Below are 8,667 nucleotides of genomic sequence, written 5' to 3'. Positions count from 1 at the left end.
CGCCTGCAGCCACGTCCGCCCACACAGCCCTCCCCGGAGCCTCAGAGTCCCTCCCCTCAAGGGATCAAAGAGGCAAGCCTTACTTCACCAGGTGCGCATGCTCTCTTCCAGCAGCTTGCTTCTGTCGGATCCAGAGCCATCTTTCCAGCCCTGAGACAGGGTCTCTTTACTGAACCTTTAGCTCATCAAGTTAGTTAGACTGACTATCAAAGAGCCACTGGAGTCTGCCTACCTCCATTCCTCCCAGCACTGGGGCTACAGACGCTCACCGCGCCTGACTTTTGCATGCATGCTGGTGATCCGAACTCAGATCCTCATGCTCGTGCAACAAACAACTCACCAAGCCCCCTCACTAACAATCTCTCTTACTGTCCTTCACTGCTTTGAATCCATTTTGTGCTTATAGAATGTCTCCACTCAAACTAGCTACAGTTCCCTACTGATGAATGCACACATTTGCCTCGTGGTGGTGGTGCACGCCTTAATCTCAGCACTCGGGAGGCAGAGGCAGGCGGATCTCCATGAGTTGGAGGCCAGACTGGTCTATAGAGCGAGTTCCAGAAGTGGTACTGGAAAACCCTGTCTCGAAAAAGAATTCAATGTACACACTTAACTGTTGTTGACTAGTTTTGTTTTTTCTTTTCTTTTCTTTTTTTTTTTTTTTGAGACAGGTTTTATTGTGTAGCCCTGACTATCCTGGTATCCTGGAACTAGCTCTGTAGACCAGGCTGGCCTCCAACTAACAGAGATCGGCCTGCCTCTGCCTCCTGAGGGCTGGGATTAAAGGCGTGGACCGCCACTGCCCAGCTTGCTTTTGCTTTTTGAGACAGGTTTTCTGCTGGACATCTCAGGCTGGTCTGGAACTCATTTTGTGGCCGTGTGTCATTGTCTTCTTGGAAGGACAGCTATGCCCCTGCTCCTCCTGAGATCCAGCCAATGTTTCCCCTTGCATAGATGGGGTGCCCCTGATCCCGTTAGTGCCCCTGCTCCTCCTGAGATCCAGCCAATGTTTCCCCTTGCATAGATGGGGTGCCCCTGATCCCGTTAGTGCCCCTGCTCCTCCTGAGATCCAGCCAATGTTTCCCCTTGCATAGATGGGGTGCCCCTGCTCCTCCTGAGATCCAGCCAATGTTTCCCCTTGCATAGATGGGGTGCCCCTGATCCCGTTAGGCTTCCATACTCTATACACTGTAGTACTTCCCAGGGCCACAAGCTCACGGACGAGGCAGAATTGCATACGGCTGGCTAAAAGGTACAGGAGGGAGTGGTTGAGAGAACAAATGAGGGTCCAACGACCTTCCCCATGCTTCTCTTTCTATGGGGGAAACTCAGCAGTCAATAGGCCCAATCTTGAGAGTCGCTGGCAAGTAGTTGCAGCGTCTCAGAAGAAGATAGTGGCTGTCATGCTCAGAGGGCCAGGGACCAAGGATAGGTATGGCTGATAGGACCTCATTTCAGCAGAGTTCCTTTGGGCTAATATTTCTGGGAAGTAGAAAGTTCGCCTTTATTATCTAATTCTAAGTGTGTATGTACATGTGTGTGTGTGTGTGCAGTCAAACTCATGCTAGTGTATGTGTGGAGGGCAGAAGATGACTTGCAGGAGCTGGGTCATTCCTACCACCTGGGTCCAGGGGATGGAACTCAGGCCATTAGGCTGGGCAGTGAGCATCTTTGCCTGCCTAGTCATCTCGTTGCCCCTCACTGACTTTTGTTAATGGTGGCCTTTTGAAAGCAGATTATTCTGTCTGTTGGTCTTATCAAGGTGGTGCGATTGAGTATCTGTTGGTCACAGATGGCAGAAGCCCCAGGATTCATATTCCTACTAAGGCAAGATAATGAAGCAGGGAAAATCTTGGCAAGGTGACGAGGAGAAAGGCACTCTTATATCTTAGAACGTGGTTAAAGTATCTTACCAGGAGAGAAGCAAGGATTCCTGCATATCTGCATATATATATATATATATATATACATATATATGTGTGTGTGTCATGTATGATCATACAGACACATATATCCATTAATAAAAAAATTGAGATTTTTTTTTGTTTTTTGAAACTGGGTTTCTCTGTGTAGCTTTGTAGTCTATCCTGGAACTCGCTCTTTAGACCAGGCTGGTCTTGAACTCACAGAGACCCACCTGCTTCTGCCTCCCAAGTGCTGGGATTAAAGGTGTGGGCCACCACTGCCCTGTGAAAATCGAGATTTTTTTTAAAAAAAAAAAATAGAACTCCAGCACAGTTAACAACTGCTTAAGGTCTGTGATAGTGTGAGTATGCACGGCCCCCATAGACTCATGTGTTTGAATGCTTGGCCCATAGGGGATGGTACTTTAAGAGGTGTGCGTTGTTGGAGGAAGAGTGTCACTGTGGAAGCAGGTTTTCAGGTCTCATATGTTCATGCTATGCCCAGTGTGTCACACGGTCCCCTGCTGCTGCCTGAGGATCAAGATGTAGAACTCTCAGCATCTTCTCCAGCCCCATGTCTGCCTGTGCATCGCCATGCTTCCCGTCATGATGAAAATGAACCAAACCTCTGAACCTGTAAGCCAGCACCAATCAAACATTTTCCTTTATAAGAGTTTCCATGGTGACGGTGTCTCTTCACAACACTAGCAGCCCTAGCTAAGACAAACAAGGCCTTTCTCCTTTCCCAGCTGTAAATCTGCAGTATTCAAAACTGGTGGCAAGAGTGTTTCTTCTAGAATCTTCTACACTCTATGAACGGATGGGCCATGTTTCCCTCCCCTTGCAGCTATTGGCTTTTGGCACTGCCCTGCTGCGTGACTGACTTCTAAGGCCAGACTCTGAGAGACCTTCTGCTGGGTCACCATTACCAGATCCCAGCTGTCCCAGATGGCAGCAAGCATAACAACCCTTGGTAGATCTAAGTCAGCAAGGTTTCACACCCTTGAGAGCCCAGCTGGTGGGCACACTGCCTGCATCTTGGGATGCAGCTCCACCCCCACCCTCCCAGCCTGCGGTCAATGAAATCTCACAGCTGTAGCCAAAATTAGTGTGGTTATCACCTAAGGTTGCTAATATTTGAGGTTCTTATTAGTTGAACAATAGCTGGAGAGAAATGAAAGGCACCCACCACCAGGTTGTATAAACTGAGCCAGCTGGAAACTTCTACTGGGTAGCAGTGGACACTGATCATGGTTTCTACACTGGGCTACTCTATGACCACAAAGAGACAAAAATGGGCTGGAGAGATGACTCGGGTTGAGAGCACTGGTTGTTCTTGCAGAGGACATGGGTTCAATTCCCAGCACTGACAAGGCTGCTCACAACCATCCATAACCCCAGTTCCAGGGGAACCATTGCCCTTTTCTGGAGTCTAAGGGTACTGCACACATCATTAAAAATAATAAGATAATTTTTAAGAACTAAAACATTTTTAATTATGTAAATGATAGTTGTTCTTAATTATGTAATGCATACCAGCAAAATCTCAGAAAAATGCATTGAGCATATCCTCTCCCATATATCCTTCTGTCCCCACGAGTCCCTTCAAACTCCATTGGTCACTTTACTTCCCTAGAGTTAAACTCCCATATGGATTTGTATATTTCTATAAATATCAGAACCACAAATTCACTCCTTTCTTTTTCCTTCCTTCTTTGTCAGTTTCTAACTTTTTTTTGTTTATTTGAGACAAAATTTCTTGAGTGTCCTAGAACTTACTCTGCAGACCAAGCTGACCTTAAATTTAGAGATCTGCCTGCCTCTGCCTCCCAAGTGCTGGGATCAAAAGCATGGGCCACCGGGCAGTCTGCATTGAATTTTTTGAAACACTGTATCTTTTACTGATTCTTTGGGAATTTCACATCATGTACCCCAATCCCACTCACTTCCCAGTCCATCCATATCCATCATTCAACCTTGCACCCCAAAAGAAAAGTTCAAAAAATAAAAGCACTACTAATAAAAACAATATCCCCTTCTCGGTTTTTCCTGCCTCTCCGTCACCTCTTCATTTGTCTTAGTGGCATTGGGACCTGCTGTGTGCCACACAGTAGACCCTTGTGTCCACAGTTTTACTTGCAAATGTTCATTGTCATGAGTTCTTGGTCTGGTTCAAGATACACCATTAAAGCCAGATTGTCACCAGAAGTCCTCTTGGGTATTGTCTGAGTCATAAAAACTCTGCAGCTATAGTTCACAGGATGGACCCCTTCATATCCTCCAGCAGGTCATAGATGGGGTAGATGTTGGGTTGGGCCAACTCAAAGCACTGGATGTGGGCCTGGGCCGTAGCTCAGTTGGTCAAGCCAGGCCTCTGCTTGGACCTCCCCTGTCAAGTGAGGGTCAGAGCCAGCTCTCCTGCATCTACACCATCACGGTCAGCTGTCCCATGCCTGTGGTGAGGTGTAGGACTCCTGAATGTGGAGTCAGCTCTTCCATGGTTGGGTCATCAGGGCCAGCTCTCTCAGGGCCAGTGAGCGGCAGGGCCAGCTCTCCTGCTACAGCAGCCAGTGAAAGCCAGTGAAAGCCAGAGCCAGCAAAGGGCAGGGCCCTCTCACTGTGGCACTTGGATTTCAACACACACGATTCACTTGGCCCTTGGTGGTAAAACAGGCCACAGACATCAACACAGATCCCAGACAAGGCCTTTGGCAGCATCATGGGCCAGATGTCACCATGGACCCAGGTGGCAGCTCAGGCCACTCACATCAGTACGTCCCCTGTGGAGGAATGATCCTCAGACACCAACATGGCCTCAAGTGACAGCCCAGACCCCGGGCATCCTCATGGCCTTTGGTGATAACAGGAGCCATGGACATTAGTACAGACCCTGGATATGGTAGGGTTACAGACCCAGACATGGCCTTTGGCAGCGCAGGCCCTGATGCCACCATGGCCCTGGGTAGCAGTGTAGACTACCCACAACTCTGCATTGAATTTTGAAGCTTCTTGTTTTACCTTCAACAAGTCTGAGACTTAAACATAAATGGATTTTAAACAGTCATCAAAGAATGAAGACATGGAGACTTCTATCAAAGTCTTCACGTTAGTGTGTACTTTGTCGTCGGGGGTAAGGAATGTTGCCAGCAGCTGGAACCCCCTGCAGACGAGAACGTAGACTGCAATGCCTGGGGATGCAGAAGAGGCACACTGCTGCCTGTGCAAGCCCAAAGGGAGTACACACTGGAAATCAGAAAAGGAGAGGAGCCCAGCCTGGTCCTCTTTGTGAAATACATGATCAAACATGAATGCATACAGTTTGCTCCTGTCACCGCAACACCAACCTCAACCTTAATATCTCTCAGGCCACCTAAGCATGGCCCTTTGTACACTGACATATTCCTGGGCACTTGTGTCCTCTGTGTGCCCTTGCAAGGGTGTGGGTGTGAGGATGTAGGCACCTGTCCTATTTGTGCCTTCACCCCTGGTAACACATACAGTTTCCCAGCTATAGGGTATGTGTGTTCATAGCCACCTGATGGCATGTTAGGAAACTCAACACTAGAATGACCGACAGGGAGCGTGTCAGGACAGTGGGAAGACCCTAAAAGGAAATTATTGTTTCTGGCACCCATGTGATACAGAAGGAATGATTTGGAAACATCTTCTGCCTTCTCAAAGCTGAGGGTCTGGCTGAAGCCGGGTTCCCCAGGTCAGTGTGTGGCATGAGCATATGGACACCACTGTGTCCCATTGTGCACATGCAAAGGCAGAAGGAGAGAGGTTGTCTGCCCTGGTCAGCCCTAGAAAAAGCCTATGTGGAGGAGACATCGGTTGGAGGATGCTAGGAAGTGACCTCACTTTCTTAACAACGGTTCAGATGTAACTTAGCAACCTGGTTACCAGGTAACCAGAGCCCAGCAGCAGCCTCAACTGACTCACTTGTCTGGAGGCACTCAAACGTTGGGGATGTTCTTCTCTCCTGTTTCCAATAAATCTGGTGGCTCAAGCCGCAGAAAAGGCAGGGGCGGTCTCCGTGGCCACCTTCGGAGATGTGGGTACGCCCTCCCACACAACGCCTACGGCCATTTTCCAAAAGCAAAACCAAGAAAACACAGGCCAGCCTGAGGCAGGAATCCTTTCTGGTCCCCCTAATCCACTGCAATCCCTGCCTGGCGGTGTGATCCTCTGAGAACACTGAGGAACATTCTTCATGCCCACTTTCCACTTCAGTGTGTGGTAATGGGTTGGGGGTGTCTCTCAGAGTTTCCATGTTTATAGCTCCCTCCTTTCTTGGTCCTTACTGAGGGTAAAATGGACCCGGACTCCCTCAGGCTTGCTAACAAAACCCCAGACTTCATAGAACATGTGGTGCAGTCCCTACCGACCGCTGTGAAAACTGGGAACCTGACACCATCATTACTTTCCTTGGTGCCTACCCAGTTTTTGCCACAACCTGGGAGGGGCTTGACCTGATAATGAAAACGTGAGTGGCTACACCTGAGTTCGGGCCCTCGAGGCCCCTGGTTTGTTTTTAGGAGGACACTGCTCTTCTCTGGGACCCTGTGTTCTCATAGGGAAAATACGATTGTGTCCTCGCAGCTTTGGTCTCCTGCCTGTCCCTTCAAATTGACATGGCCGGAGATTGAGGGTGGGGAGATGAATCTAGCGTGTGATGTTTACTTTTGCCCAAGAAGTGTCAGACACATCTTGTGCCTTGAGCAAAGCCTTTTTTCCCATTTGGAAAGAAGGTTCTAGATCCTATCATGGTTATGTGGGATCAATGAAGTCAGACAAGATCCCTGCAGTGGCCCCAGGAAGCCCTGTACACCCGATTAAACTTTAAAAGGAGCAGCTTGGGTTCCACCCATTGCATTCAAGTCCTTAAAGATCTGTGACCAGAGAGAGGCTCATTCCCAGGCCCTCAGCATGCAAGTCAGAAGAGTACAAAGAGCCCCCGGCATTCCAATGCCCTCCCTAGCTTCTATTGCTATACCAGAGTCAAGCAGCTCCCTCTAGATCTCTGAGTGGGTTGGGGACACATGGCGTTAGTGTTGACACCGCCATGAAATGCCACAGGTATGGGTCTTTCCAGACTGAATGTATGGAGGATCATATACAAAGACGTGAGTGGGCTTGGATGACAAGGAGGTCAGAGTCCATGTACACAGTGGGATGTTTGGGGTGTTGGGGTTGAGGACTAAGTCATTACCAGTCACCCTCCCCTTGGGATCCCCATAGAGGATGGTGCCAGAGACTTCATGTGCAGGTGGAGAAAAACAGAGATCTCCAGTGATCTCTTTGGTTCTGAGGAGCAGAGGGGAGGATGAAACTAAAGTGCCCTAGGGGAATCCATCCCCACCACAGCCCAGTCCAGTTAGCCCAGTCTATCCTCCAAGGGCCAGAAAGTGTCTGGAGCCCTCTCCATAGAGCCCCTCACTCCTGACCACCATACCCAGAAGCACGTGTACTAAGGAGCCTTTTTCTCATCTGAGGGAGGCCACACCTATTCCAACATAGCCACACCTCCTAATAGCACCACACCCTGTGGGTGCCATTTTCTGTCATACCACCAGAATGACCAAGCATTATGTATAGAAAAATTTTGAGGAATTGATAGAACATTTTTAGAGCTAGTAAACAATTCAACAAAGTCACAAAAACAGGCCAACCCAGGTCACGTGGAAGGAACTCACCACACAGCTGCACAGCAGCCATGCACAGGGAGGAATCCAGATGAGAGCAACAACTTAAAAGCACATCGCAGGACACTACGCAGATACAGCCACTCAAACAGTCATTGATTCCGTTACATCCTTGTCCCTGCTCTCCACACTGTACCTAATGTTCCCTCCAGAAATTGTTAGGGAAATGTCTGCAGTGGGTAAGACACTTAGCAGAAATCATACCATGTAGCTAAAACGACAAGGAAAGTCAGTTGATGTAGAAACGGCAGGTTCGTGGATAAAGGGCCATGCTTGTAAAATTGTTCACAAGGGAAACAATCAGCACATCCATGCAATTACTATGGGCAGCAGTGGGAATGTTCATGTCACTGTCCCTGTGCAGGTGTGGTGGATGCGATTCCTATGGGCAGCAGTGGGAAAGCTCATGTCACTGTCCCTGTGCAGGTGTGGTGGATGCGATTCCTATGGGCAGCAGAGGGAAAGTTCATGTCACTGTCCCTGTGCAGGTGTGGTGGACCCTGAAAACAATACAGATCGAAGACAGGGAGATGGCCGTCCATGCGCTGCCTGCTGAGAAAGCACAGAGACCTAAAATGGAAACCCAGCACTCGTATTTTTTAAAAACGGCATGGTCGAGTGCATCTGTTACCCTATATGCTGGAAGTTTCTATCTTTTTCTTTCTTTTTCTATCTTCCTTCCTTCTTCCCTTCCTTCCTTCTTCTCTTTCTTTCTTTCTCTTTCTTTCTTTCTTTCTTTCTTTCTTTCTTTCCTTCTTTCATTGACTTCAACTTGATACAAAGAAAGGTCAGTTGGGAAGAGGGAACCTTAGTTGAGAAAATGCCTCCATCAGAGTGGCCTGAAGGCAAACAGGTGGTGTGCTTTCTTGATCAGTGATTGATCTGGGAAGAACACCCCCTCTGTGGATGGTGCCACCCTGCACTGGTCACTTTGGGTATAAACCTTGCTCAACCTAGATGTAGTAGGGAGGGCTTTAGACTTTCCACAGGAAGGGGCACATGGCCCTCTCTTAGGATTGGAGGGGGTGTGGTGGGAGGGTCTGTGGAGGGAGTGGGAG

Source organism: Microtus pennsylvanicus, chromosome 1, assembly GCF_037038515.1.
Source record: "Microtus pennsylvanicus isolate mMicPen1 chromosome 1, mMicPen1.hap1, whole genome shotgun sequence".
In the NCBI taxonomy this organism is placed as follows: domain Eukaryota; kingdom Metazoa; phylum Chordata; class Mammalia; order Rodentia; family Cricetidae; genus Microtus; species Microtus pennsylvanicus.
The sequence above is the reverse complement of the archived record's forward strand: the minus strand, read 5'-3'. Positions refer to the sequence as shown.